The 27,844-nt window shown below is 38.0% G+C and overlaps 1 protein-coding gene across 1 annotated transcript in view; it reads left to right on the top strand.

The window, feature by feature from the left end:
- SLC23A2 (solute carrier family 23 member 2) overlaps positions 1-27,844 on the top strand; it is a 147,914-nt gene that overhangs the window by 4,246 nt on the left and 115,824 nt on the right. The window contains exon 2 of the mRNA XM_060031194.1: positions 14,031-14,485. The gene's annotated coding sequence lies outside the window, so the exon portion shown is untranslated. The remainder of the gene's footprint in view (positions 1-14,030; positions 14,486-27,844) is intronic.

The raw sequence follows: 27,844 nt of genomic DNA, 5'->3' as shown, positions 1-27,844 counted from the left end.
TTCAGTTTCCTCCTTCAGTGAGGGGGTCAGGGTTGCACTGGGCCTCATGTTGCCTGGTTGCCACAAACCATGGCTTTTTATGGTCTGTGGTCCAGAAAGCCTTCTTTATTCACGGGTTCTTTCCACAGTTTTTCCCAAAGCAGCTGATCTTTAAGTCGCCTTGTGTCAGTTGCCCTGGGGCATCTCAATGAGTGCCTGGTGGCCACCTCTCTCTCATTTATGTGCATGTGACTCTTACTGAGTTGAATCTTCCTATCTTCTAAGTTGAACTGAAGAGCAGTTTAAAACTCTTCTCTCCAGGAGCCTCTCTAAGCAGTAGAGGGGACCCAAGAAAGACTAGACAGTGAGCCCCATGTGATAGGGCCAGTGCAATAATGATGGTGCCAGTGGTTATTGGCTATGTGCTGAACACTTGAGTTCACTATTGTTGGTTTCAACAGCTGGCAGCCAACATGGTTCTGGTCTGCATCTTATCAGTGAAGGAACTGGAGCTTGATAAACTTTTCTAACTTAACTCTTGGGTCTTGAATTCTGCTCTTAATGCGCCAGTAAACCTTGGGACCCTCAATGATAGAATGCTATTCCCAAGTCTTGCCTGAAGGTCTGTGTTTCTTAGCTCCTGTTGGCATAGAAGAGGGCAGGGAAACTAGTGTCAGTTGGTCAACGGGTGCCTAGCACTTCCTGTGTTTACTAATGGCATTTAATCACAACAGCCCTATGGTAATAGGTATTACTATTCCCATGTTACATCTGAGGATGCTGAAGTTGGTGGTGGGCAGCTCCTTGCCCAAGGTCATAGTAGCTGAGTCAGAATTTGACCGAGGGCTGGTCTGATTGCCATGCTCCATTGGGTGGGTGTGGGGGAGGGGGAGGTGGGAATGGCGTGAGTAAAAGTGGAGAGGCTTGTGAGAGGCTCTGAATGTGTCAGGATGGTTGGAGGGAGGCTGAGACTCAGGTAGGTGGAAAGGGTGTACAGAGCTTAAAGGTCCTTTTCATACTATATTATGGGGCTTGAATTTTGTCTGGGAGACCACTAAGAAATTCCCAGAAGGGGAGTGACTTGTAAAGATGTGCATTGTAGGAAACTCTGGGGCAGTGTGGAGGGTACATGCTGAGGCTGAAGGAGAACAGATCGTCCTCGCTTTCTCCTGCCTCCTCTTATCCATCCTGTTGTTCATAACAGGCTCAGTGTTTTCTTCTCTGCACCCCAGCTTGGGTCCTTTGTTCCTTCCTTTCCCTCATTTATTCCTGCAGGCTCCTCCCACAACCCCCTACCCCAACACATGCACATTTCCTTTATACAGGCTTCCTTTGAGGTGGCTTCGCTTTGTTCAAGTGAAGACATACATGACCCAGCGTTAATTAAACCTGCATTAACTTTTCTATTCTGGACCAAGGCTTCATTACAGAGGTCTTGGTATAATGACTCTGTGGATGGTCTTCTCCCCTGCTTCTGATGAGAAGCACTGCTTGAAACGCTGTTTCTCACAATTCAGCTGTATTGGGATTTCAGTCTCCAATTCGGTATGGCTTTCTTGTCCCCTCTGCAGTGCTGGCTTAAATTCTTTGCTGTCTCCGAAGACATATCACCTGGTTGGGGGTACAACCTCTTCCTTGTCTAACATGATAGATGTTAAACTTGAGAGTTTCTCATTCAGAAGGTCTGGGATGGGGCCTGGTCTGCATTTCTAACCAGTTCCCAGATGATGAGGATGCTGCTGATTGGGGAACCACCAGCACCTGTTTTTGTAAATCAGGTTTCACTGGGACATAGTCATGCCCATTCAAGAGACCATATAACCTGCAAGCCTAAAATATTTGCTATCTGGCTCTTGTAGAAAGTTTGCTTATCCCTGCTTCATAGTAATACTTATGTGGTCAGTGCTGAAAAGTTTGAGTTCAGGACTTCCCTGCCAGTGTAGTGGTTAAGAATTTACACTGCCAATACAGGGGGCGTGGGTTCCATTCCTGGTCGGGGAACTAAGATCCCACATGCCGTGTGGTGCAGCCAAAAGACACAAAAAGTTTGAGTTCATATTTTATTATCAAGAGCTCTTCCTTTTTCTTTCTTTTTTAAAAAAATATTTATTTATTTATTTAGGCTGCATGAGCTCTTGAGGCACGTGGACTCTTAGTTGCGGCATGCAGATTCCTTAGTTGTGGCACACGAACTCTTAGTTGCTGTATGCATGCAGGATCTAGTTCCCTGACCAGGGATCGAACCCCAGCCCCTCTTGCATTGGGAGTGTGGAGTCTTACCCACTGGACCACCAGGGAAGTCCCTCAGGAGCTCTTTCTATATTAAGACATTGCTTCACAAATTATTCCACAGAAGTATGGTATGGGGGAATATATGCATATTTTGAAGTGTTAGAGAGTATAAAAAGCATGACACTTTTAAGTCTTTTTATCTAAAATTAATGTAAAGTTTATATTCTATTCCAGAAACATCAGTGCTTGGTTTAACATGAAACACTTTTCCTCCCTAATCTTTGAGTAAAGTTGATGCTGCTAGACGTGTTACATTTGATCCTGCTTTCACTTTGTTTGAGAAATATGCTATTAAGATTTGCATTTTAAAAAAGTGCTAGAGAGGGTGTGGAGAAAAGGGAACCCTCCTACACTGTTGGTGGGAATGTAAGTTGGTGCAGCCACTATGGAATACAGTATGGAGGTTCCTCAGAAAACTAAAACTAGAATTACTATACGATCCAGCAATCCCACTCCTGGGCATATATCTTGACAAAACTATAATTCAAAAAGATACAGGGACTTCCCTGGTTAAGAATCTGCCTTCCAATGCAGGGGACACGGGTTCGATCCCTGGTCAGGGAACTAAGATCCATCTGCTGCGGGACAGCTATGCCCGCACTCCACAGCTATGCCTGTGCTCCGCACCTACTGAGCCCACGTGCTCTGGAGCCCATGTGCCACAACTAGAGAGCCCACATGCCACAACTAGAGAGCCTGTGCGCCACAACTAGAGAGCCCGTGTGCCGCAACTACTGAGCCTGCATGTTCTGGAGCCCCGGCGCCACAACTAGAAAGAAGCCCGTGCACTGCAACAAAAGACCCCACATGCTGCAGTGAAGATCCTGTGTGCTGCAACTAAGACCCAACATGGATAAACAAATAAGTAAATAATTTTAAAAATTAAAAAGAAAGATACATGTACTCCTATGTTCATAGCAGCACTGTTCACAGTAGCAAAGACATGGAAGCAACCTAAATGTCCATCGACAGATGAATGGATAAAGAAGATGTGGTACATATATATATAATGGAATACTACTTAGCCATAAAAAAGAGCAAAATAATGCCATTTGCATCAACATGGATGCACCTAGAGATTATCATGCTAAGTGAAGTAAGTCAGAAAGAGAAAGACAAATATCATATGATATCACTTATATGTGGAATCTAAAATATGGCACAAATGAACTTATCTATGAGACAGAAACAGTCTCATAGACATAGAGAACAGACTTATGGTTGCCAACGGGGGAGGAGGGGGTAGAGCAGGAATGGAGTGGGAGTTTGGGGTTAGTAAATGCAAACTATTACATGTAGAATGGATAAAGAACAAGGTTCTACTGTATAGCACAGGGAACTATATTCAATATCCTGGGATAAACCATAATGGAAAAGAATATAAAGAATGTGTATATGTGTATAACTGAGTCACTTTGCTGTACAGCAGAAATTAACACAACATTGTAAATCAACTATACTTCAATAAAAAATAAATTTAAAAATATTTGCATTTTTTGGTCATAAGTTGCGAATATATGCTCTATGCTTTGAATTCAAATCTGTCAGTTTATCTTTCCCATGCCTTCTCTAGCCCAAGATTTTATAAATATGCATGTATATTTTCTCTTAGTTCTTTTTTTAATATTCAGCTATAATTAGTATTTGTGTTAGAGTATGGCATGAAGTAAGGATGTTTTTCTCTACGTTAATTCCAACACCATTTATTCATTAATTCATTCTTATTAACTTATTAACCATAATAATATGCTGAATCCTTATATCTGTCATGGGACTTAATGTGTTATTCCATTTATCTGTGTATTCCTTAGCCATGACCTTGCTATTTTCATCATAATAATCACTTTATAGTAGGCTTTACTATGTAATAGTGCCTATGCTCAATTTTTTTCCCAGTATGTTTCAGTTTAGGGTTTCAAAATAACTTTTAATGGGCAGTTTCATTGAATGTATGTTAATTTGGGGAGACTTCTCATCTTTATAATGAATTGTTCTGTCCATAAACAAATCTTTTGATTCATACAGATCTTTAATAGGTCTCATTTTTTAGATTCTTCCTAATGTATGGTCTACAGATCACTTACTGATTGCTCTTTATTTTAAAATGCTTGCTATTTAGAATAAGGTGATTTTCCTCCTTCTCCCTTACATATATACTGTTTCCTAATTGGTATAAAGCAAGTATACTGCATGCAGTCTATATCTCTTCTAACTGACCTCTAATGTTGTTCAGCTTAGTTAATGCTAGCCGAAATCTGTACACTTAACAAAATAAAAAGTTATTTCTTGCTCACAGGTTCTCCCCTAACTGGTGAGTTGGGGATTTAGACTCCTTCCATCTTATAACACAATTGACTTCAAACTCTGGCCTCTAAGTTTGCCAGACTTTGGCAAATTTTGTGTATGGACGATTTTTTTTATGGGTCAAGCTTGGAGTTAGTAGTATTTTCTTCCACAGTCTCTTAGCCCTATCCTAGGTGCAAGGGAGCTGGGAAACAGTCATTTTGTGTGTCAACAAGGAAAATGAAATAGCTGGTGCTGGTGTACTACCTAACCAAACTCTGTTATTCTTACTTTTCAGTTGATTCTCTTTAGTTTCTTAGATAGGCAGTCATAATAGCTGCAAACCATCATTTGTTGTTTTTTTTTCTTCTTAAATACCTCTTTTTCTTAATATAAACTGCAGAGTACTTACAGAACAGGTTTAAATGTGGTAGTGGTCCTTCTTATTTTCAATATTTATTGGAATGCATTATTGTATATAATCTTTAATGATAGTAAAGTGTCCTATTTTCAATGTCTTTTTCACTAAATTACAATATACATAGTGTTTTGAATGAACAAAGTTTGTCACCTTGACATTGACCCTGGAATTTTATGTACCATAAAAAAAATTCTTTGTAGAGTCTGTTCCTGTTTTTGTGGTAATTCTCCAAATTCAGTTTCCATGCTGATTTAAGGATGACCTCAAATTTCTTGCTGGAAGGAATTATACAAGTTATATCTTTCCTTCAGGTTCAGATATTCTGTGCTGTTTGCATCTTTTGTGTCAGGGATTCTGACCCTCAGTCTTTGAAAATGTTCTCTCCCTCAGAGAAGTTTTGTGGGTTCTTGTTTCTCATTATTTTTTCATCCCTGTGAAGATAAACAATATACTAGCAATATCGATTTTTCCCTTTTCTGTTCTCCTTTTTGTACCTGCTTTTTGACACCTAGTGTAAGTTGGGGCCCTGCATTTCCGGCAGGGATCCTGAACATCCTAGGAGCAGGAGGCTCCTCTGAACCCACGCAGAAGTCCTGGGAGGTAAATGGGGTAGGGAATCTTTTATTACTTCACTAGATCAATAAAAACAGACATGGGGTCCAATTCACTTTTTCTTTTTTAAATTAATTTATATTTTGGCTGCGTTAGGTCTTTGCTGCTGCGCGCAGGCTTTCTCTAGTTGTGGAGAGCGGGGGCTACTGTTTGTTGTGGGGCGTGGGCTTCTCATTGTGGTGGCTTCTCTTGTTGCGGAGCCTGGGCTCTAAGTGCATGGGCTTCAGTAGTTATGGCACGTGGGCTTGGTAGTTGTGGCTCTTGGGCTCTAGAGTGCAGGCTCAGTAGTTGTGGCGCACGGGCTTAGTTGCTTCGCAGCATGTGGGATCTTCCCGGACAAGGCCTTGAACCCGTGTCCCCTGCATTGGCAGGTGGATTCTTAACCATTGTGCCACCAGGGAAGTCCCCAGTTCACTTTTTCTAATGTTTAGTTCATTGCCTAGGGTGATGCTCCAAAGTGGTTTCAATTTTCTTTCAATTTGTTTTTGACTCTGAGATCTTGTACTTATTGTTTTGTTTCTTTTTTTGGGGGGGGGGGGTCGGCACACTAAGCGGCTTGTGGGATCCTTGTTCGCCGACCAGGCATCGAACCTGAGCCCGCCTGCATTTGAAGCGCAGTCTTAACCGCTGGACCGCTAAGGAAGTCCTTTGTTTTGTTTCTTGAATAGGTGTCAGTCAACTTCTACAATATATTTTCTAGACTTTGTTTTGACTGACTCATTTTTCATCAACATATATATGTCTGTGTGTCTGTGTGTGTGTATCTCAAAAACAAGTGTCACAAAAACATTATATGCTGTGTATTCTGATATTTTCTATTTCTATTTCACTAACTAAAAAAATTAGTGTGTCACCCAAAGCGATTTTGTGATCTGGTCATGAAATATAAGGCTCAGAAGTAAGGCCTTTGAGTTACTACGAATAAATAACCTTTTTATTGTATGGTAAAGGAACCATATGAGGTTCTGTGGGAATGACAGGGAAGGGGCACTTGACCGGCTAGCCTTAAAAAAAAGCATTATTGAGATATAATTCACACACCATAAAGTCTACCCTTTGAAAGGTACGCTTCAGTTGTTTTTAGATTTGTGTAACCATCACCACTATCTAATTTCAGAACATTTTTTTTCACCCCAAAGAGAAACCATACCTATTAGCAGTCATTCCCCTTTCTTCCCTCCCCCTACCAGGCCTTGGCAACCACTAATCTGTACTCTATTTCTGTGAATTTGCCTTATCTGGACATTTCATATAAATGGAATCATGCAATATGTGGTCTTTTGTGATTGGCTTTTTACTTAGCATAATGCTTTTATGGTTCATCCACCTTGTTGCAAGAATCAGTGCCACATTTTGTTTATCCATTAATGAGTTGATGGACATTTGGAATGTTTCTAAATTTCAGCTATTATGAATAATGCTGCTGTGTACATGCATATACATTCATGTACATGTTTTTGTGTGATCATGTTTTTAATTTTCTTTGGTAAATATCAAGGAGTGGAATTACTGGATTATATAGTAATTCTGTGTTTAAAATTTTGAGGAACTGCCAAACTTTTGCAGAGTGGGTGCATCAGCAATTTATGATGGTTCCAGTTTCTCCACATGCATTATTGTCTGTCTTTGAGTATAGCCATCTCAGTGGGTGTGAAGTGTGTCTTGTGGTTTTTATTTGCATTTTCCTAATGGTGTGGAGCATCTTTTCATGTGCTTGTTGGCCCATTGTATGTCTTCTTTAGAGAAATGTCTATCAAATCCTTTGCCCATTTTTAAATTGGATTGTCTTTTTATTGTTGAGTTGTAAGGTTTCTTAATATATTTGACATATGAGTCCCTTATCTGATATATACTTTACAAATAACTTTTACCATTTTATGTGTTGTGTTTACTTTCTTGCTGGTGTCCTTTGAAACTTCGAGTTTTAAATTAAACTTTCTGAAATTTTAATTAAAAACTTATGGTTTTTAATTTTGTTAAAGTCCCATTTCTCTTTTTTTGTTGCTTGTACTTTTGTTGTCATATCTAAGAAGATTTACCCCTGTGTTTTCTTTGAAGAGTTTTATAGTTTATCTCATAGATTTGGGTCTTTGATCCTGTTTGTATATGGCGTGAGGTAGGGGTCCAACTTCATTCCTTTATGTGTGGATTTCCAGTCATCTCAGCAACATTTTTTGAAAAGGCTATTCTTTCCCCCATTGAATTGTCCTGGCACCCTTGTCAAAAATCACCTGACAAATGTTAAGATTTATTTCTGAATTCTCAATTTTATTCTGTTGATTTATATGTTTATCTGTATACTGGTACTATACTGTCTTAATTACCACAGCTTTGTATTAAGTTTTGAAATTGGAAAGCGTGAGTCCTCCATTTTGTTTTTTTCCAAGATTGTTTTGACTATTCTATGTCCTTTGCATTTCCATTTGAATTTTAGGATCAGTTTGCCAAATTTTTGCCAAAAAAGCAGATGGAATTTTTGATAGTGATTACACTGAATCTGTAGATCAATCTGGGTAGTATTGTCAAGAATTATATATATATTTTTTAACATCTTTATTGGAGTATAATTGCTTTACAATGGTGTGTTAGTTTCTGCTTTATAACAAAGTGAATCAGTTATACGTATACATATATCCCCATATCTCTTCCCTCTTGCATCTCCCTCCCTCCCAGCCTCCCTATCCCACCCCTCTAGGTGGTCACAAAGCACTGAGCTGATCTCCCTGTGCTATGCGGCTGGTTCCCACTAGCTGTGTATTTTACATTTGGTAGTGTATGTATGTCTGTGCCACTCTCTCACTTTGTCCCAGCTTACACTTCCCCCTCCCCATATCCTCAGGTCCATTCTCTAGTAGGTCTGCATCTTCATTCCCCTCTTGCCCCTAGGTTTTTCATGAACATTTTTTTTTTTTTAGATTCCATGTATATGTGTTAGCAAGAATTATATATTTTTAATTGAAAAATTTCTTGAGAATATATGTATCTGCACTAGGAGCAATACATTCTGATATTTTCTTCTAGTCTGTTCCATTCTTTTATTTATTTTTTAATTAAAAGTTGCTGGCCCCAGCCCGCTGCATTGATTTCTCTACTCTGGTGAGTCATTATCTGATGTTTGAAAAACATGCTTCAAGTCAGTGGTCCTTAACCTTGACAGCAAATTGGAATCAACTAGGGTGCAGTTGATCAGAATACAGCATAAGCATAGAGGTTTTAAAAAATCTCGCAGGTGATTCTGGTGTGCAGCCGGGTTTTGAGAACCCTTGCTATAAATGAACTAAAATGCAGATATTTACCGCTTTTAAAGACTTTGAATAGTTGACTATACATACTGTGAGATCCTCGTGTGGAGCATTAGATCACTTTGGTGAAGAATGTATTAGAGAGGTCTATGCACTTTCTCTTAATTTAATATAATCACTGATGTTATTCTCCCAAGAAATGATTTTGCTTTTGACTTCCTCCCGGGTATGTGTAGTTGTCCCTAATCTGTACAGAGAGCAAGGATAGAGTGGAGTCCCTGGAGAGTGTCTGTTATTTCTCAGGAATTTTAGTGTTCTTTTTCTTTTCGCTCTAGGAAATGGGGTGATCTGCGAAGAATATGCAGGAAATTCACAGTGATTTTAGGGATTATGATATGGAGAACACAGAAGCTGTTGGTTAGAATCACTCTTAAAGTATATGTAGCAATTGGTCAGAATTAAGATAAGAATTACTGGAAAAAGATCTGGAAGTGGGACTGGTATCCTGTCTTAGAGATATTAAGGAATATTAGGATTGTGGTGAAAACTCATACACAAAATAGTTTCGTTTACTCATTGATGATCCTTTTTTTTCTGATTTATTTGAAAGTAAAATGTGTGTATATATGCATGCATACATGTATGTTTATTTGTGTGTGTTTCAAAATAGAGATCATACAGGGCCTTTTTTTTTTCTTTTTTTTTTTGCTGTGGTGAACATAATACAGTGGTGAACAGCCTTGTACAGAAATCTATATGCATCTTTCTGATTTTTTTTTCTTCAGACTACATTTTTGGAGGGGATATCATTTGCATTTTTAAGGCTTTGATACATATGTAACATATATGCCAGATACTTCTGCATCCAGGTTAGGGAATTACTGTTATTATTTAAACTTAAAAAAATTTTTTTAAACAATTTGGGTGAAGGATAGAACCATGTTTCTTTTGCTTTTCTTTGATAACTAGTGAGTTTGAACACTTTTTAATGAGGTTTTTTTGCCATTTGTATTTTGTTTGGCTTACTCATTTCTTTCACCAATTTTTCTAGTCTTGTGTTCATCTTTTTCCTGGTGATTTATAGCAGTTCTCTTTTTTTAAAAAATTTATTTACTTTATTTTTGGCTGTGTTGGGTCTTCGTTGCTGCGTGCGGGCGTTCTCTAGTTGCAGCGAGTGGGGGCTACTCTTTGTTGCGGTGTGCAGGCTTCTCATTGCGGTGGCTTCTCTTGTTGCGGAGCACGGGCTCTAGGCACATGGACTTCAGTAGTTGTGGCTCGTGGGCTTAGTCGTTGTGGCTCATGAGCTCTAGAGTGCAGGCTCAGTAGCTGTGGCACACGAGCTTAGTTGCTCCGCGGCATGTGGGATCTTCCTGGACCAGGGCTCCAACCCGTGTCCCCTGCATTGGCAGGCGGATTCTTAACCACTGCACCACCAGGGAAGCCCAGCAGTTCTTTTTATATCCAGGATATTAGCACTTTAAAAAATGTTACAGATATTTTGCCCATTTTGCCTTATAATTTTATTTTATGATGTATTCAAGACATACATTTTTTATTTGTAGTTCATTTTTCTTGGGGTTTAGTTTTCAAAATAAAAATCTAATCTTTTTTCAAAGGAAATATTTTTCTTAAAGATGAATAATCAGAACATGATTTTGTTTAAAATATTTTTTAGATTTCAAGTTTGCTTGTCTGTTAAAATATGCTTGGGATAATCAGCTGAATTAAAAAATAAAATTTGAACTTGAAGAGTTTTCAACATCTTGGTCCCAGTAAATGGGAACTTTAAGTGGTATGGTCTGAAAGTTGGGTGCTCTTATTCTAAGCAGCCAGAAAGTGAGGCTAGGTGTCATTTATAAACTTTCCACTCAAGTTTTAAATTTTGGTACTTTTGGTGTTTAGTGCTTGACCCTTTGGGCACATATGTCTATTTTGAGTTGATGGAGCTCTTGTGCCTTAATTCCTTACTTTTGCTCCAGTACTATTAAAAAATAGAATTTGAGACTTCTGCATCATACTTTGATAATAGCCTTATGTGACTCTGATGATATCCTTTAGGCTTTTTTCAAAAAATGGGCTTCCCCTTGTATTCCAGGTCTCTAGAAACACTCATCCTAACTACATTTTAGGGCTAACTCCTCGAGGTTGTGGGCCGGGAACTTAGTGTAGCAGAGGCATGGAGTAGGCACTAAGAGCCCTCTGCCATCCTGGCACTGTTTTCCTCTCCATAGCTTCTCAGGAGAAATGAGTCTGGTCTGGGTTCTGGTTATCCTGCTGCCTCTACTGGGTGTGAGTCTCTGCTGCAGGATTTCTAAACTCTTTGTGTTCCTTCTCCCACCCTCCTTTGTTGAGCACCGTCTTTGGGCAGAGTGCTGGGTCAGGCACTGGGGCACAGTTTGGGAGAAGCAGCCTGTCTGGGACTCTGGCATGACCATCTCCAGGTCTTCACTAGTTTTGAGTTCAAAATTTTGACTCCCGGTATTTTAATCTGGTCAGTATCTAATTGTGATCACTCCTAGACATTTTGGAAAGGTTTTAGAGTTTTTTTTTTAATTGAGGTATAGTTGATTTACAGTGTTGTGCCAATCTCCGCTGTATAGCAAAGTAACTCAGTTTTACACATATAGACATTCTTTTTTTATATATTATTTTCCACTATGGTTTATCCCAGGAGATTGGATATAGTTCTCTGTGCCATACAGGGAACCTTGTTGATTATCCGTTCTAAATGTAATAGTTTGCATCTACCAACCCCAAATTCCCAATCTTTCCCTCTCCCCCTCCCCGTTGACAACCGCAAGTCTGATCTCTATGTCTGTGAGTCTGTTTCTGTTTTGTAGGTAGGTTCATTTGTGCCATATTTTAGATTCCACATGTAAGTGATATCATATGGTATTTGTCTTTCTCTTTCTGACTTACTTCACTTAGTATGATAATCTCTAGTTGCATCCAAGGAGGTTTTGGGTTAGTGTACATAAAACAGGCTTTTCAGCTTGATTGAGCTGGGCAGTGCTCATTCATACACTGAGGCACAGTCTACTAGGGAAAATGGAACCATTTGTGTTAGCTGAGTTTGAGTTACTATCACCACTGATCTTTGCCATTGGCTTGTGATATTAACTTGGTCATTTTGCCAAGAATATAAATCAGGCATTACTGCCTGATTTAGGTAATTAGGTAGATTGGCAAGACCCCCATTTTTCTTGAACTAAGTTTTTATTATCCCATTTGTAATATGGGATTAAATAAGTGAAGGAAAGGCATCTTATTTTTTTTGAAAGACAATTGCAACTTAAGCATGTGGACAAAAATTTTTAGTGACTCTTTTTGCATATGTATTTATGAATTTTAAACTTTTTTTCTAATCACAAATATAATACAAATTCATAAGTAATGTATAAAACAAAAAAACATAAAGAAATGACACCACTTGGAATCTGACACCCAGGGAGGATCACTGTTAATGTTTAGGTAAGTGTCTATACTGCCTGGCTTTTCAAATAAGTGTAGTTTTTATATAAAAATGGTATTCTGCCTTTTTTCCCCCCACTTAGTAGCAGTTCATGACTATTTCCCCATGTCATCAGATAGTGTACTATAGAATGGCTTTGTAGTATTTTATCATAAAGTACTTTACTGTCATAATTTACTTAGACTTGTTCTACAACTAAAGTTAATATAATTATACTCATCTAGTTATTTTCTTGAACAGTGATTTTATTAAATATGCATTTTTTAGAGATGGATGTTACATATATTAAAATGATTTTGAGCAAAAACATCTGGCTGAAAATAATGGTGACTGTTTCTCTGATCTTGGAATGGAGAGGGACTTTCTAAGCATGAAAGTGATAGAAGAAATTGCAAAAAGATACTAGATTTGACTTAAGAGAAATTAATTAAAAAAATCCTTCATTTCAGGTGGTACAAACAAAATGGAAAAAGCAGTCTTTTGCTCTTTCTGGGGATAATTTTGCAACCCAACAAAGAGTTAATGTGCTTAATTTATAAGGAGCTCTTACAGATGAACAAGAAAAAAAACAAACCTATTGAAAAAAATGGGCAAAAGTCACTTACAGTTCATAAGAGAACTGTAGACATATGGATCAAAGAAATCAGGATTAAAACCAGATGTCATTCTTTGCATGTCATATTTGCAAAAGTTAAAAAAAAAATCTAGGAATGGCAAGTGAGGTTAACATACAGTTTTCTTCTCTTGTGCTTTCTTTGTTAGCTTGTCAGTTTTTCCAGAAGAAATTGGGAAGGTTACCAATTTCCCATTTCTTACCAGGAAGATTAGGAAATAACTGGCCTGTGAATTTGTCTGAGTCTGGCACCTTTCTTTATTCTTTTTTAAAATAAATTTATTTATTTATTTATCGGCTGCATTGGGTCTTCATTGCTGTGTGCGGGCTTTCTCTAGTTGCGGCAAGCGGGGGCTACTCTTTGTAGTGGTGTGTGGGCTTCTCATTGCGGTGGCTTCTCTTTGTTGCCGAGCACAGGCTTTAGGCACGCGGGCTGCAGTAGTTGTGGCATGCGGGCTCAGTAGTTGTGGCACACGGGCTCTAGAGTGCAGGCCCAGTAGTTGTGGCACACGGTCTTAGTTGCTCCGGATCTTCCTGGACCAGGGCTTGAACCCGTGTCCCCTAAATTGACAGGTGGATTCCCAACCACTGCGCCACCAGGGAAGTCCCTGGCACCTTTCTTGTGAATAATTCTTTGCTTTCGTACTTTTCTCTATTTGTTTATTGTTACTTATTCAGGATTTCAAAAAACAGTTTTCCTAAAAAAATTGCTCATTTCATCTAGATTTTCAGGTACATACACATGTGCTTCTTTTATAAGTCCTTTAAAATATACAAACTAAATGAAGAGTATATAGTATTTTTGTGTTTGCCCTTGTTTTCAGAAGATATTTTTTGTTATATTCAGCAAGTATCGTTATAATTTTAATTGAAGAGCTTTTGTTTTTGTTTGTTAAATCAGGAGTAGGTGTTTTGTCAGCCTGTTTGGCATCTACTGAATTGATATAATGATTTGGCTGCTCATAGTTTCTGACTTGTGAATGGTATTGGCCCTGGGGTTCTCTCTTTCCTGCTTCTGAAGTGTTAACATCCCTTTTTAAGGAAATGGTAAAATGCAAAAATGACAATTCTGTATTATTCCTACCACATTTTTTTGGTGACTTTTTTTTCCTCTAGGAAATCAAAGTCTGGCAACCCCAGCATGTAGCACTTTTGCACACCCCAATTAAGAAACAAGAGAGGACTTCCCTGGTGGCTCAGTGGTTAAGAATCTGCCTGCCAATGCAGGGGACACGGGTTCGAGCCCTGGTCTGGGAAGATCCCACATGCCATGGAGCAGCTAAGCCTGTGCGCCACAACTACTGAGCCTGCGCTCTAGAGCCTGTGAGCCACAACTACTGAGCCCACGTTCCACAGCTACTGAAGCCCATGTGCCTAGAGCCCGTGCTCTGCAACAAAAGAAGCCACCGCAATGAGAAGCCCGCGCACCGCAACGAAGAGTAGCCCCCGCTCACCGCAACTAGAGAAAGGCCACTTGCAGCAACGAAGACCCAATGCAGCCAAAAAATAAATTAATTAATTAACTTATTTAAAAAAAAAAAGAAGAAGAGAAGCACTGTGAACAGTTTCCTGTGAGTGGGGAGTGGCCTTTGTTGGGGGAAAGTCGGGTGGCACGTCATTGTTCTCCCTCCACGTGACGTCTCCTCTGAAATGCTCTCAAGGGCCTGGGCTATGATGTCAGCTGGGTAGCCTTGTGTGCAAAGGGCAGGTTTTCATGTTTCCAGAGTACAGTGGAGCCTACGAAGGGGAGGGGTGTTACAGGGCCACTTGACAGAAGTTCAAGGATGCTCACTTGATAACTCAGTCTTGTTTTTGTTGAGTGGCTCCTCCTGCTTAATTCCTTTCTCAAGATTCCTTTCTTAAAAATATGTTTGCATTTCCCCAATATTACTGATAGAACCTCTGACCCAATTCTGTGTTTTGGTCTCTGATAGTTGTTCAGTAGCGTAGAAAGTGAGTTCTTCCAAACACTCATCTTACCAATCAGCTTAAAAAAATACTTTCCAAAAATAAGTATTCATAGAGTCATAGTACTTTCACTTTCAGAATTTTTCTGTGATTTGTCTAAATGATATTTTGTTAATTGCAACTTTGCCGTCATGGAACCTTTTTTTAAAACAATATTTTTTAGCTTTTTAAATGATTTATAAAAGAAGCATATGCATGTTGGAAAATAATTCTAACTTGTCAGAATTGGATAAAGCAAATTTTGAAAGTCATACAGACTCTTATGCCCCCTACACTCAAGGCAGCTTGATGTTTAGCCATCCCAACCCATTCCTGTGTCCACAAGTATGTTCTATGTAATTATACTTTTAATAAAAGTCAGATTATACTATACATGTTGTGCAACTTGCATTTTTCAAAGTACAAAGTATATAATTTGTTTCACTAAAAAAAGATATTCTTTTAACGCTTTTCTTGTTACTTTTTTCCATGTTCTTCCCACTATTCCTCTTCTTGACTAATCTTCACTGATGGATACCTCCCTTTTGACTCTGTAAATTTTTAATAAACATAACTTAAAATTGATTTATGGTTATGAAGATTTTATTTTGGGAAGTAAATTACCCCCCCGTTTTTTTTTTGGCAGGAAAAAACCATAATTTCTCTATTCATATTCTAATCATTTAAAATGACTAGTATTTTTTGTCCCAAACAGCAAAAGACCAATGTTTAGTTTCTGAAATTAAAAAAAAAATACAGGATCACTGGACACTCGTTGAAGCCTGGAACGGGTATAACTCTGATGGCATTTGTGTGCTTATTTACCTAGAGTCATCTGTGAGTGGCAATGCTAAGTTGCCCTAGAACAAACAGTGAAGTTGAAAGATTCACAGCCTAAATATTTTCCAGTGAAGAACTTGTTGGTGTCTGGCTAAACTATAGTCATCTCATACGTTTTTCTTTATAATGGAGGGTCAGGCTCATAACCGGTGTTGCATTGACTATTCCAGAGACGCTGCCTGAGTCAGGCTCTGGGTTTTTATTGTGAAATGCATGCATAGGTACAAGCATGTATAAAACACGTTCATTTAATAAACAGTAAGATGAATATCTGTCTACCAAGCTTAAAAAAACAGAACGTGACCCAGCTTTTTTGGAAGCACACCCCGCCCCCCAACGTATTGATACATTTTTAAGAGGCTTTAAAAGAAAGTGATTTTTGAGTAATTAAGTCTTCTGTTTTCCCACAAATACAGTACCTGCAGTTTATTCTAGTGGTAGCATTGAAGGCAATGTAGAGTCATAATGAAAAGTGAGGGTTCTGCTGTCACAGTCCTGATGGGCTCTGTCCCCTGTCTTGTCACGTCTCCTATAAGCTCCAGGACCTTGACCAGGAGGCCTCACCCCTTCTGGGTTTTCTTACTTATAAAGTGTGGGCCCAGTTTTTCCCAAGGGTTGTTGTGAAGATGGAATTTCACACATAGGATATATAGTACAATGCCTGGCACATAGTGAGAACTAAAATCTTTTAAAAGTTTTTAAAATTTGAGGCCCTGTGCTAGGGAATATGGAGTTAAAACAATTATCAAGAAAGCCCACTGGGTAACAAAATTTACTTCTTCTGGTGCTCTAAAATACTGTCTTTCAAAATATTTTGTGCAAATGGAGAGTTAATTTTTAAGGGACTGAAAAATTTGTAATCCTACCTAGGGATGCATTAGGGCCTTGGAGATATTCCTTTAGAGGGAAGAAGTAATAGAGCGAGTTCTAGGATTGAGCATGGCCCATTGAAAAGTAGACTGCATAAACCTCCTGCCAGGTTTATTATTACTTTTTATTTTGATTTACCATTTGTTTTTCTCTGGCTAGGTCTTAACTCCACTAACCAGGACTCCACATGCTGTTTTGAGCTTGGGCTTTGGCAGCACAAGGAAATGTAGCTCAGCAGCTTGTAATGGAAAGCATAAGGACAGGTCTGCATCTGAAACACGATCTTTCTTGTTCTGCATTTTGTGAGAGTTGTACTGACGGTCCTTTTGTGCTTGACTTTGCCCTTTGCACATGTCAGCAAAGGTCTAAATGCAATCCTGGGAATAATTATTAGGTTAATGCTAATGATAAGGTAATACTTCTTTAATAAAGGCCAAATTCCACATAAGTAGCTTAAACTAGAAAACAAACAGGCACGGTCTTGCCACTTACACTAATTACAAGGTAGGAGGTAAATATTTTCATTTTCATTTACATGCTTTTGACTTTTTTTTAATCCACTAACATTTGAGTGCCTGTTGCTGTTGGGGTTCTTGGTCAGGGTCACAGGTGTGAAGCCTGGGGGTAAAGAAATTGAAGACCTGTTCCCTCGCTCTTATTCAGGTATTCAGCAATTTAAGTAGTGAGACTAAGCACAAGTACATTACTAAGGAACATTACTTTTTTTCTCTCCTTTCCTTCTACCATCTCCCTCATCCTAAAGCTTGATGGGCGTTTTGGTTATTTAAAAATTTTTGCTATTATAAATAATAATGTAGTGAAATTTCTTGTACATACTTTGGAGAGACTACCCATAAGTAAATTTCTAGCCATAAAATTGTTGGGCACAGTGATAAGATTTTCCAGTTTTTAAAATTTTGATAGATACTGGCAAATTGAAGATTGAGAAGCTGCAAGAATTTATATTCCTACTGATAAACATTCTCTCATTTTGTCTTGTCAAGACGAAATTTATTCAGTATGGTGAATGTCAAACACTACATCAATGGTATTTTTGTCTATTTAATTTTAATTTACATACAGTGAAATAAATTCACTAGGTGTACAGTTATAAGAACTTTCAAAAATGCTTAGAGGGAATCATGCCTTTTTAAAACATATTTTTTATTTTCTAATAGAAGCTATGCTTGCTATTTTAAAAAATAAATAAAACTTGGGAAATTACAAAAATTAGGAAGAAGAAAATATCCTTGAATCCTCTACTTAATGACATCACTGTGAATATTTTTGTGTATTTCTTTCATTCCTTTTGTTTTCTGTGTGTAGTTTTTTTTCCTTAAGCCATCATCATTAAATTATATGTTTTGCATTCTTAAAAGAAATAATTGCTAAAGATAAGGGAGGTGAGGGGAAGGCAGCTGTGTTTGGGGATATCTGCAAAATAAATGGTCTCCCAATCCCAGAGTTTCAGTTACCATTTTTCTATTTCAATTCACAAATCTCTTTCTCTGCTCTGTTCTTTCATAGAGCTTCTCTCAATTTCTGGTGGTCTTTGTTGGACACTTGTCAGATGTACATGCCACCACCAGCTCAAATTCAACACGTCCAAACTTCATTCATTACTTGCCTGTCAAATCCATTTACTTATTTCTGAAGGGGGAACATTCTTGTTCTCCCAGAGGTCATCTTTGACACCAAGTCTTAGATTTTTCTTTTTTTTAGAAATCACTCCCACTATCCATCCCTTGTTGTTTCCATCGTCCCACTTGCCAAGATCCGTATAGTTGGATTAACGCAGTAGCTTCTTGATCTCTTATCTTGAGTATCCAGCGGTGGACTCTTGCTAACTCTTATCATCTGTCCAGAAGCTCATGTGTCATAAAGCTGTGTTGCATTCACATTGGACTTTGGAGACTCCGAAGATCCTGTGAGGCGATTTCTTCCTCCATCTAGTGTGCCCTGGTTAGCCTGTTTTCATGCCTACCTCTGGACTGACCCCATGGTGGCCTCCTGCTCAGGACTCTCCATCTTTCAAGGCTGGTGCCAAGTCCCAGTTCCCAAAAGTCATTTCTGACAGTTTCAAGCCCTGTTGAATTCCTGCTTTTCTGAGCTCTCATGCACTGTTTGATAATTAGGCAGTGTTTCTTTAGTTCACTAGTTGTTCCAGTCTGTCTAGGTATATTGCTTCACATGTACTCCCATTTCCATTTCAGTGCTTAGACAGTTGTGGCAGTTCAGGAAGCTAGCCAAACAGTTGGTTTATTCCATTTTCTTTGAGACTGTCAGTACAGATGCCAAAATATTGACCTCTTACTAAACTGGGAAAAAGAGAAGCCTTGATAGTACCTTTCATCATTGTTAACAGGAGCATATAGGCACTTCCCTGGTGGTCCAGTGGATAAGACTCCGCGCTCCCAGTGCAGGGGGCCTGAGTTTGATCCGTGGTCAGGGAACTAGATCCCTTATGCTGCAACAAGAACCCGTATGCCGCAACTAAAAGAGCCCACACGCGACAACGAAGAGGCCACACATGACAACAAAGATCCTGTGTGCTGCTACTAAGACCCTGCTCAGCCAAATAAATAAGTAAATAAATATTAAACAAAAAAAAAGAGCATACAGGTGAGAGTTCACTGCCTGGGCGTTCATAGCTGAGAGCAACAGCTCTGCCCAATACATGGAGCCTACAGACTGGGTGCTGATTCAGGCTCATTTTAGAAGTTGATTGAACTGCAACAGATATGGAGGGACTTAGATATAAACTGGATCAAAAACTGAGCAGGGAAGGGAAATTTCTATTTTATTGGAGGCTGATTTCTGAGAGGCCTCACTGTGTCTGGTAGTTCTGGTGTTTTTGGTTTACAGATTCTTCATGCCGTTGACGTCAGTGTCCTACTTTCTCGTTACTAAACATGTTATATGAAAATGCTGTGTTGTTTATAGTTTGATCAGTAGCAACAAGAGAAATATTTACCAGAGAAATTGAGTAGTTTTGCAAAACTATATAAACACTGATGATGATTACAGAGCTTGCATAAGAAGGTAAGGAAGGAAGATTGTAATGGTTATATAAAGAGATTCGAAGCATATTAGAACAACTCTGGCCTTTTCAGTTGGATATATTTTAAAATCAACATGTTAGTGTTGGCTTAAGACCAACTGTCTATAAATTGTCTAAGTTGTTTGCTGACTTTCTGTTTGGTATGGAAAAACCTCATCAATAAATTTGTCCCATTCCCTCTGATGATAATTTGTTTTAAATACAGGTATTTTGTTTTAGGTTTGCCATGTAAAACCAGAACCTGCAATTTAGTAATTATAAGGCCCTTTTGGATTTGAGTAGTGTTTACCCTTGGATGGACCCTGTGTTTCATTTAAATTTCTTATGCTGGTTCTGAGCTTCTCAAAAAGAGCCTCTGACTCCCCTTTTGGCCTTTCAGCTTGTGCTTGTTACCACGTGGATTTCTGCTTTGGCCTTTTTCACATCTGACTCCCTCCCTCCTCCCAGTGCTGTGAGTGAGAAATTAGGTTATGGCACTTGTTCACCTCCATCATAGTGCAGGCTGCAAAGTTGATTACGTAGGATATGATATAGGGTTTGCTTTGATATTTGGACTAAGATACATGGCCATGCCTCTGTTGTGTATATGTGTATTTGTAAAAAGGTGTCAGAACACACTCTTTGAATGGAGTCTGATTACCATGGTTATCTACTATGAAATAACATTTACTTTTTTTTCCTGATATCCATTTTCTTAGACTGGTGCTGTCCAATACAATTACAGTGGGAGTCACATATGTAATTTTCTAGTAGCTATGGTGAATAAAGTTAAAAACAGGTAAAATTTATTTTAGTAATACCTTTTATAACCTAATGTATAAAGAACATTATTCATGTAATCAATATAAAAATTAATGAGATTTTACTTTTTTTTTCATGGTAACTCTTTGAAGTCTGGTGTGTATTTTACATATCTCAGTTGGACTGACCACATTTCAAGTGCTCAGTAGTCATATGGGGCTGGTGACATTGGGTGGCACAGCTCAAGACCACATTGCTTTATCTACTGAGTTGTCAAGTTGTAAGCTTTTGGATTCTGGGGTATTTCATAATGTAAGACACTTCAATTTAAGGACTGCCTAATAAAATATACTCATAGTTGAGTGATGTTTCTATCACCCCTTTCTCATTTTTTTCCTGTTAAATGGAGAGGTTTCCCATTGCCTGAAAATTGTTTCTGAACCAATTTCACAATTAGATCGATTGATAGGCAGTATTTCTAGATGTTAATCCATTTATTCCCTCGCTTGAGAAGTAGAAAAAAAATTCTTAACATAGCATTTAAAATTTATATATATATGTAATTTTTCTTAAGTAAGAAGTACAGTACTATTGTTAGATAAAAATGGGCTTTGGAAGAGTTGAAATCAGAGAATAAAAGGATATGAGGAAATACAGGAAAATCAGGAACCCCTGAACCCGGTAGGTTTGCAGCACATTAAGAACGCCTACCTTCTTAACCACACCTTTGGTTCCCTTAGTTACTCAGGTGCTCTCAGCAAATCACAGAAATGAGGAACTTAGGCATTTCGTTACAGGGAGACCCATCTGTCAGCTGCTGTTTGGGGAGCGAGCACATTGACTACATCAGTTGGGTGTGTTTCTTCGGCACTGGTTTTGAGTGCCTTAGCTTCTTTTTTTCTAGTTTGTGTTGCCTTCATATTTATTTCAGTATTGACCTTATGCAGTGATTTAAGGTTTAAAAAATTTGAAAGTGATACATATACATTCTAGAAAAATAAGAGGAAAAAAATCAGTTTTAATCCTGTCATCTGGAGAATCTGTTTTTCTGTGTGTGTGTGTGCACGCGCGTGCGTGCGTGTGCGTGCTTAAGTGTGTGTGGCTACAACTTTAATAGGATTGTCATGTATGTTTTGTAACCTGCCTTTTCCTCTACTCAGTGACACAGTCAACACATTTCCATGTCAGTGAAATGTTATTACCAATTTTTTAATCCCCATAATATATTATTATAAGAATTAACCCACGATTTAACCAACCAGTTTTCTATTTTTAGACATTAATAATTTACCTTCCAGTTTTGGATTATTCTAAGCACTATTTAGTGAACATTCTCACTTTGAAAAATTTGAGCCTATTTTAATTATTTTGTTATGATAAATTCTTTAAGAATAGGATTGTTGGGTCAAAGGTTAGGTGTATTTTTAGAGCTTTTGATTAATGTTGTTAAACGGCCATCTAGAAATGTTAAAGCCAGTAATTACTCCCACTAGCAGTATATCCAAAGTGCTTTCCTGCTTAAGGGACGTTAAAAATTATTTAGTAATTTTATGATTTGCTGAGTGAATTATAAGTAATACATTTTATTTATGATCTTTTGGATTTCTCACATTTTTCAGAAGAAAGCTTACACATGATTATATTCCCATCAGCAATATAGTGAGAATCACATTAAAATTAAAAAGGAATCTTGATGTGTTAGGAATTCTTACAGCCAAGTGGACTACTTTTAAGTGTGTGTGGCTAAGGTGTCCTAAATCCAATTCATCAGAGAACCTGCCTTCCTGACCTGGTGGCTCTGGATAAATTTTGGGGTATACCCTTCTGAAATCTTTTATTTTGCTAGTCCAAACTTAGGAACCAGATAGATTCAGGAAAATGTGGATTCCTCACTGCATGAACTCAAAAAAGCATAAATTTGGATAAAGAAGGATACTTGGCATGAATTGCGTCATTGCTTTGGAGGGAACAGTGAAGGAAGGTGAACAGTTTGACTTGGATTTTGAGGGGTCTGGAAGGAATTTGCTGAGGAATTGATCATTTAAACAGAGATCTGAAGTATGAATAGGAATTCTCCAGATGTTATAGCATTCCAGGTAGTGAGAATAGCAGGCTGTGTTCTCCAGCCTTGATGCCTATCAGTTTTGAAGTTCACATCAGTCTGTGATACCATCCTCTCTTTACTTTGTGCCATCATCTACCAACTTCTTGGCCATTTATGTGCCTTGGATGTTGGCTCCTGGCTTGCTATGTTTCTTTCCACTGTGTCTTCTAACATCGTCTCTAAGTTGTTGGCTTATCCAGCCTTCAAACCTCACTCTCCCTTTACATTATCTTTTCCAGGGAGTTTTACATCCAGTTCACTTCAGCTTTCTTGGGCCTTGTTATCTCCCAGATGATACTTTGGGAACCTTGAGCTTGGAGAATCTCCCCTCTGCACACATCCTGTCCTTCCTAGCTCTCATTTATTCTCCTCCAGCAGTCCTTGTTCCTTGGGCACTTCGGTGTTCTCTGGCTTCCTCTTGCCTTCCCAACCCTTCTTACCTGCTGTGGACTTCAGGGAGTCTCGTTACTGTCATCTCACCAACACCTTGGTTTTCTCATTCTCTGAATTGGCCCCATAACTTGCCAACTTTCGTCAGTGGCACAGTCCTACTTGTTTAATTTTTCTATCTTTTTTTGTTAGTTGCACTCTGCTGGAGAGAAATTGGATAACAAGGTGACTTTCTCCTTTACGTATTTATAAGTTTTGGGCTCAGCTAGATCCTTGACTTTTTTTTTTTTCCTTTGTCAGTAATTTTACTCATTCCTTTCCCATATCTCATCCTTGGCCTCCTTCTTCTCCACCATGACCTCCACTTTTTAGTTCATTAAGAAAATAAGTCATCAGATAAGTGCTCCCTCAACTTCCTGTCTCATTGAGTGTTGAGTAATAGTGACTATCTCTATACATCTCTACCCACTTTATTCCACAGAGGACATGAGGCAATCACTACAGACAGTCTGTGTGGACCTGTTGTTACAGATTCTGAAAGTTTTCCACCCAGCATTACAGGAGAACTGCTTATTGCTCCTTATTGGTATACTTAGAATTTCAGATCTTCAATTTATGGAGAGATGTTTGTGTTTTCGCAGAAAATAGGATTTTAGAAGTGACACAGCCCTTGGAGAGGGGTGGATTAAATCACCTCCCAAGGTGACAGAGCTCATTTGTGGCACAGTCTGGGCTGGAATCTCCATTAGTAGCCTTTCTTTATCCAAAATAAAAATATTTTAGTTTTTTTCCCCCCTTGGAGAGGGGTCAGATTTGAGGTGAAGAGTACATCAGATTTATTTGTAATTTAAAATAAAAAAGGTAGTGGATATACATGGAAAAAAATTCAGAAAGTACATGAAGACAGATATGGAAAGTAAGTCTCCCTTCTGTCTGCTCCCAGTTTCCCTCTCTGGAGGCAACTACTTTTACCAGTTTTTGCATGTGTTTTGCATGTGTTTTGTGTGAAACTTCTGGAGTTTCTTTGTTAGAATTTTGTTTTTAATTGGGAAATTTCAAATATAAAGAAATTGAAAGAATGAACCCTCATATGTCAGATACCCAGATCTAATAAGTCTAACCACATTGTCTTTGCTTTAGGGTTTTTTTTTTTAAATAAGAAAATAAAACATTTTAAATATCCTTTTTGTATCCTTTGCTAATATCATCTTCTCTCTCTCTCCTAGAGGTAACTTTGCAGTCCACAGTTTTACTTTTGTATTATATGTTTCCATATCCATAAGTCAACATACAATATTGACTGATTTAAAACCCATAATAAAAGATCTCATGTGGTATGAGTTCTGCAGCCTACTTGCTCATTCAGGTATGTTTTCAAGCCATGTTGATCCAAGTGGCTAAAGTTCACTTGTTTTAACTGCTCTGTTTTATTCCACTGTTTAAACATACCAGAACTTATTTTTATATTCTCCTGTTGATGTGTTGGTTGTATACTGTTAAAATGGGGTGGAGTATGCTGAGAAGTGGCATTGCTGAATCATAGGGCACACACATCTTCAACCTGCTGGATGTTACCAAATTGTTCTCCCAAGTATTTGAACCAATTTACGTTTCTGGCAACAGTGGGAAAATTCCTGTTTATCCACAGCCTTTCCCACACTTGGTATTATTAAACTCTTTTATTCCTGCATTATCTGGTAGGTGTGAAATGATACCACATTTTAATAGGCATATTCCATGGTTTGTTTATCCATTCACTAGTTAAAGGTGAATGTTGTTTCCAGGTTTGGGCTATTGTAAACCACTGTAAACATTTATGTACAGATTTTTGTTTGAGCAAAAGTTGTCATTTCTCTGGGTAGATACCCAGGAGTATATTGCTGGATCTTAGAGTAAGTGTGTGTTTTAACTTTATAAGAAATGGCCAAACTGTTTTCTAAAGTGGTTTGCCATTTTAACAAACGCATCACGAGTGTATGAGAGTTCCATTTGCTCTGTGTCCTTATTAGCATTTGGTATTAGCAGTTTCTTTTTGTTTTAGCCATTCTAATAGGAATGTCTTTTTTTTAACCCAAAAAATTAAATTTTAAAATGGATTATATTTTTAAATGATTTAAAATAATTGATATTTGCCTTTCTTGGTCTTGCATGTTCTTTTTTCCCCCTTTAATTCAAAATCAGCATTGTGTTAGGGTAACCAAATAATGATAAAGATATGGTATAGTGCAGCCTAACATTGCAGGCTGCTGCTAGAAAGCTTGGTAAATGTATTTTTTTTGCTGCTCTCAGCAAAGTTCATATGGTTATGGAATCTTTGATTTACTGGTTGGGGATTTTTAAAATTTGGTTTTATTTCTGGAAAATGTGTATTAAAACTTTATAGTGAAGAGTATTGAGTCCCCATTTTAATGACATCATCCACCTACTTATGTAGACTGCCCCCCTCCCAGCTTTGAATAAGATTCAATTTGAGGGTGCTTGTTTCATTACTGAAAGCAAACATGCAAAAACCACAGATATGGGCCAACACCCTTATTTTACAGAGCAAGACACCTGAGGCCCACTGGATAATGTCTTTCCTGCACTTACACCATCGTGCATGGTCCGCACAACCATGGGCTTCTGGATTCTCAGTGAGTTCTGTTTTCCCACTACCCCTTGTATTCGACTTCAAGGTACTGACCAGAACACACTGTAATGTGAATCGTTAGTTTGAAGGATGTAGTCTTAACAGTGGATTTACTTTCAGAATTGAATACACTTACTTTTACTTTTATTGCTGAATTCTGGATGTGCTGTCAGCACATATTCCGAGTTGTGCTTTGAGATTATGAATGAAAGGCCAGCCTCTAAGTGTCTGCTGGAGAAGCCAACTTAATAAGTCTTTGATAGTCAAGGGGAACAGTGAATTTATTCACCTCACACAAATGTGTATCGTTTATTGTGATCCTTCCATTTGGTTCCTCTGAAGGAAAATAGAATTTAGCCAGGTTTGAAATATGTACTGATTTATTTTCTGTTGAAAATTTAGTGACTGGGTTTATTCCAAATGTGTTGTCTTGCCAGATTTTCTTTCTACGTGTGTGGGTTTTTTGTTTTTTTGGAGGGGGGTAATAGTTTTGGCTGTTCTATTATACCCAAATATGAAATAGCTTCTTTTTCACATAATCTGGGTCCTTTTTATTCTTATAGTTTCACCATTCCTAGAGTATTGATTCATTTACATGGCTCAAGATGTTTCCTTCAGCCAGTGGGAAGAGGGAAAGGAGAGAGCATGTTTACTCCAACTCACATCCCATTGGCCAAAACATAGTCACACGGCCACATCTAGCTGCAAGGGAGGCTGGGAAATGTTGCCTGAATTTAATTGGTTGTGTGCTGAACTTAAAATCAAGGCTTTTTATTAGTCTAGTTATTAATTGAATGACAGAGGACTCACACCTGGTGGTCTCTGACAATTAAGTAGAGAATTTGCCACGTGAATGAAAACAATACATAGAAATAAGTTGGATATGAAGTTAAAATGTATTTCAGTTCTGTCTACTTTTCTGTGTGAAATTTTACAAAATATTAAAAAAATTTTATATTTTATAATTTATCTTAATGAAGTGCCATTTAAATATTGTAACACTAGAGGGTGCTGTTAATATATTTGCTTTTAGTGTTTACAGAATTCCTTCCCCCCCTCCCCCCAGGTTATCTTATTACAGGATCAGAGTAGTTTTGTCCAGTTGCTAACTCTAAATCTCCTTTGTTGTTTTACTCAGTTTTACAACAGTAGGGACACTGAAATGTCAGTATGTAACATTTATTTGGAAAGGCAGAAATAGATAATCACCAAATGTGTAAGGTTTTAAAAAAATAGTTTAAATTTGTCCTTAAAGGGAAAAGATAAATCAGAGATTACATTAGTCAAATTAGATATTTTCAAATACATAATTATTTCTGAAGAATTAAACATTTTTTTCAGTATTTGGCCAAGTTTAGCCTTTTGGTTGTTTTGCCTAATTTTTGGTCCTAAATGTACTGACCTTATATGGGTGCCAAGAATTGAACTACTGCTAATTTTGCCTCCTAATACATTGGGAGGGACAAAATTAAGACTTAAAACTTTTCCACAAAGTAAAAACAATTATAATCCCACTTTACAGAGGTAACTGGTATAAGCAGCTTGGTGCATCACCTTTTGGTTTCTTAGCACACTTGCACGTGCATGTATACAGTACTTTAAGAGGGTCATCATATGAGTTAATGCTAGTGCATAGGATGGTTTTTTTTCTATGTTCATTTGTAAATGGCTACCGTTCTGAAGTATCTTATTCTAGTGCCCCCCCCCCCACCAATTCATTTTCTTTGTAGACAGATCCATTACCTGTGAATAATTCTTTTGTCTTCCCTTTTCTACTATTTGAACTTTAAAAATCTTTTTCTTACTGTATTATTTAGAACTTCCAGAACAGTTTTCTGTAACGGAGGCCATCACATTCCCTTCTGTTTTTGGCTTTAATATAACCTTTCTGGGTTTTTCAGAGTAAGTATCTCATTGGCTTTTGGCATGAGATAGGGATTCTTTTTGAGGACATTTTTCTTCTGTATTGGAATGCATGAAGAATTTCATTCAAAAATTGATTTTGAGTTTTATCAAATGCCTTTTTGGTTTCTGGTTTTCTTTTTGGATCTTAATGGTTTTTCTTCCTTCTGCCTGTTGATATGAGTTGTGATACTAGCTTTTTTCCTTTTTTTGTGCTTTGTCAAGTTTGGAATCAGGGTTATGCTTAGGTTTCTAAAATGATTGACAAGCTTTTCATCCTTTTCCGGTGCTTTGGAGCTAAGTGTAAGGAGTAACTTCCTTAATGCTTGGAGACGTTTGCCTAGGAAACCACCTGGGTCCAGTGTGTTTTTGAATGGAAAGTCTCTATCTGCCTTGGCCTTAAGAGCCCTCTTGGATGTATTTATCAAATTTATCAGTTCTGTTGC

This window comes from Delphinus delphis, chromosome 15 (assembly GCF_949987515.2).
Source record: "Delphinus delphis chromosome 15, mDelDel1.2, whole genome shotgun sequence".
In the NCBI taxonomy this organism is placed as follows: Eukaryota; Metazoa; Chordata; class Mammalia; order Artiodactyla; family Delphinidae; genus Delphinus; species Delphinus delphis.
The sequence above is the reverse complement of the archived record's forward strand: the minus strand, read 5'-3'. Positions and strand labels throughout refer to the sequence as shown.